Source organism: Cryptomeria japonica, chromosome 1 (assembly GCF_030272615.1).
Source record: "Cryptomeria japonica chromosome 1, Sugi_1.0, whole genome shotgun sequence".
Taxonomy (NCBI): Eukaryota; Viridiplantae; Streptophyta; class Pinopsida; order Cupressales; family Cupressaceae; genus Cryptomeria; species Cryptomeria japonica.
This window is the reverse complement of record NC_081405.1, coordinates 13,224,637-13,228,334: the sequence shown is the minus strand read 5'-3', so window position 1 is coordinate 13,228,334 and position 3,698 is coordinate 13,224,637. Positions and strand designations below refer to the sequence as shown.

At 34.9% G+C, this 3,698-nt stretch overlaps 1 long non-coding RNA gene across 1 annotated transcript; it reads left to right on the top strand.

The window, feature by feature from the left end:
* Nucleotides 1–930: 930 nt before the first annotated feature.
* Nucleotides 931–3,464, top strand: LOC131071181 (uncharacterized). The gene is made up of 2 exons (XR_009371603.1): nucleotides 931–2,071; nucleotides 2,396–3,464. It is a non-coding gene; the product is annotated as an uncharacterized LOC131071181 (long non-coding RNA).
* The last annotated feature ends 234 nt before the right edge of the window (nucleotides 3,465–3,698 follow it).

The following is a 3,698-nucleotide window of genomic DNA, read 5'->3' as shown; positions in this document are numbered from 1 at the left end:
ATGAAAGGAGACAAGTGGTAAATAATTAGGGAGATGTGTCTCTTTGCACACTCATCATTTGTCAATATATCTATACATAAAAGGACATGTTTCAAAACAAGCATAAAATTAAATAGAAAATAATAAAGATAAATAAGTTTCCACATGTATATTCCAAAACAAATTGTACAAAAAATTATGCAAAATATCTTCATTCAAGATAATATCAATCAATTAAAAAATTAGCCGTTATCCATTCAAGTTTCACAAAAAAATTCAAGTCTGTCTCTTTCTTTCAATTGTAGTACAACATCTTTCATTCAAATTCCACAAACTTTTTCAAGTCGATCTTTCTTTGCAATTGTAGTACAACTTCTTTCTTTTGCATTTCTTAAAGGACCTATAAACAAAAAAGAATGATAAAGAACATGTTACTATAAAAGGATCTATTAGAAACGCAATTTCTTGAATTCAAATTTATTTTAATGATGATTATATATATATATATAGATAATGATAAACTCTTAGTCATCATCCTAAGCATTTATTTAAAATTTTGTGATGGAGTTCAATCAAGTGTTTTTTTTTAAGTTATGTTAGGAGGTGTAGTCCCCACACATTTGTGTTTGTAGCTTTAGGAAGACATCAACATTGCTCTTCATTGCACGCATGCAAATAAAGTAAGCAAGACAATAATGTCCCCCTTCTATGGAGACGTTGTGTTTGTTTCAAGAGTTGTTCAAGTGGTGTGGAAAACCAAGCAAAAGGACAATCAATGGAAGCTCTTGGAAGTAAGTAGGATAGAGATGAGATGATGGTGATAGACTCAGAATCCTATGCTATATAAAACCCTAAATCATTTCCTCCATTACCCAGGATAATAATGATATTAATGGTGTGTGACAAACATACGTCTATACTCAACATGGACGTGTTTGGCATATTATTAAGACATGCAGGAGGGAAGTGGGGAACGTGTATTTGCATGATTGTCAGCACAGGTAGAGAAAAATACCCAGTTTGGATTGACCTTTTGAATGCACGTGAACTCACTCAGAGTTGGTTTTGTTTTGTTAGCTGGACAAAATTTCAAAAACTTTTTCATAGGAAACCCTTCGTATGCACCAAGATTCAAGCACCTCCATCTACATAAAATTTTTAAATTGACCCATGAAAAGAGTTTGGCATATTAGATCAGAGTCAGTGTTGGATCACAAGATTCACTGCTTTTTTCCTGCCCTTATTCTAATGGCCTAAAAACGTCATAGTCCATGACTATCCTGCCCTTATTTTAATGACCTAAAAATGTCAATATCCATGACTATCACCAGTTTAGTTAGCTAGGGTTGTTGGAGTTGTGATCTCTTTCATTGTCATCTCTAAACCTGAGTGAGTGAAATCAAAAGTAGGTGAATAGTTCGTGAACAATTGTAATTTATTTTGATTTATACAACTACTAACTGCTTTGTATATACAGACACCCGGATCTTATGTATCTCCATTGCTTGGCTTTATCAGTACATGAATTTTTTGTTTTTGGAAAACCAAGCAAATTGTATTACTGTGTGGTAGTTTGAATCCCATGTTAACAGAAAAAGTGCTTTTTATTGGAGGAGGGCTGCATTTTTCCATGTACCAGAATCTGAGGAAGATTTTGGAGAAATTATGATCAATTGAGATTTGATTTTCTTTAGTCCAGTGTTCATTGCCGAGGAATTCAAGCTTCCAGAAGCTTGGATTCTTTGACTAGGTTTATTTTTCTTCTCTCAACTAAGGCAATTCACAGTTCACACACAGCTTTTGGGTTCAAGAGAATCAGATTTCTTGTCTCGGGAAGCCATTTTTGTTTGCAGGGTTTGAAAAAACTTCATTGCATTTCACAGAAAAAAAGAAAATTGCATGTTCCAAGGAGGCCTCATGTTGGTCAAAGCAAGCTGTTATCCTGTAAAGCATTCAATTACAACCGGAGGGCTGGTGAATTTAAGGGTTAGGGTTGAAGGTATTTTCAGTGTCCACAAAGGAGGGTGCAGGAGCTGTATATGACACAGCTAGCAAGCCTGAAGATTAGCCTGGTTTTTCATTGAGCCATATGGTATGGGTTTTCTTTCTTTCCTTTTTTTCATCTATGTTTATTGATCATATTCTTCCTGCAGTATTTGGGTGGCTAGGACTTAGAACATTTTTAAAGCCTCTAGGCCATTCTTAGAACATAGAGCTATGCATGCTTAAAATATTTTAGATTCGATTTTGTGTGTTTTTTTCAACATTTCAGATCACACTATATATGCTTCTTGATTATATTCTTTTCAGCAGTATTTGGGTAGCTAGAACTTAGAATATTTTTCAAAGTCTCTAGGCCATTTTTACAGATTTGATCTGCTGATAGTACTCAAAATCAATGGTTGTGTGTTTGCAGGTGCAGAAATTAGATTTGTTTGTTGAGGTGATGGCTTCTGCAAATTGTTCTTCCTCATCGTTAGGAAAGAGAAAGAAAAGAAACGATTTTGTCAGTGGTGATAGTACAAAACTAGAAGTGGTAACAACAGATTCAGTAGGGAATGCAACAGAGATCTCCAGTGGTTTGGCGCCCATTAGAACCAATTCATCTTCATCTTGCAGATCTGAGACAGAAAAGAAGTTTGAAGAAGAAGAATGTTGTGTGACACCCAAGTCTGAGGAACACAAGATATCCTCCATGACAATGTGCCCTCCTGCACCTCGCAAACCCAAATCAGCTCCTCTAAAGAGAAATCCTGCAATTATATCACGTCGCAGAGCAATTCATATTCCTTCAGATTCACCTGATTTGGACTTACTTTTCGGTTCAGATCTGACCAAAGATCACCAGCATCAGAAGAAGAAGCATAAAAAGAAAGAAAACAATTCAAATATCAGAGAAGAAAGCCAAAATTAGATAGATCTTAGGATAGTATCTGCCCATGTAACCAAAAAAGATTAGAACTGATGGTCTTGGTGACATTTTTTGTTTGTTTGGGTGGGGGGGTAATGTGCATTACCATGGAGAGTACTGTAACTAAGCTTCGTTGTACAATTGCTGGTTGTACGTTCTACTGTATATCCTAGATTTGTGTTCCAAAAGGGGGGTCTGCATGTCTACTGCTCAATCTAATATAAGATTCGGTGCCTGTCACATTGGGATCAAATCTTTTTTGTTATCAGTGTTTTTGCTTTTCCAAAGATTTGGATTCTCATTGAAATTGTGATATGAGGCCATTTTGTCATGTCTAGTTCTTGTACACAGGTTTGCAAGAATGGCATAAATGGGAATTCAGGTTTGTCAAATCTTAAAATGCAAAGTCTAGAAATGTATGATGCATTGCTCATGCTTTTGTATACTATGTTTGACAATCTTCTCTGTATATTTAAATCTTCTTTCTGAAAGTCAGATTGGAAAAAAAATAAAATTGTATCAAATTCAACAGCCCTGCCTGCAAAGTCGGTGATGCTGTGTTCTAAGATTGAAATTAGAGTTGACAACGTATGGTTGTATAGCTGTCTCGATTTAACGTATCATAATTGCTTTGTCTTGACTGGTATTTCACACAAGATTAATATTTGGTATCCAATAACTATGGAAATGTAACTAAATGTATATGAGATTTTCATTATTTACTGAGTAGTTAGTATTGAAATGTAAGTAAATGTATGTGAGGTTTTCATTGTTTTCTAAGAGTACTCAGTATTGATATGTAAAGAAA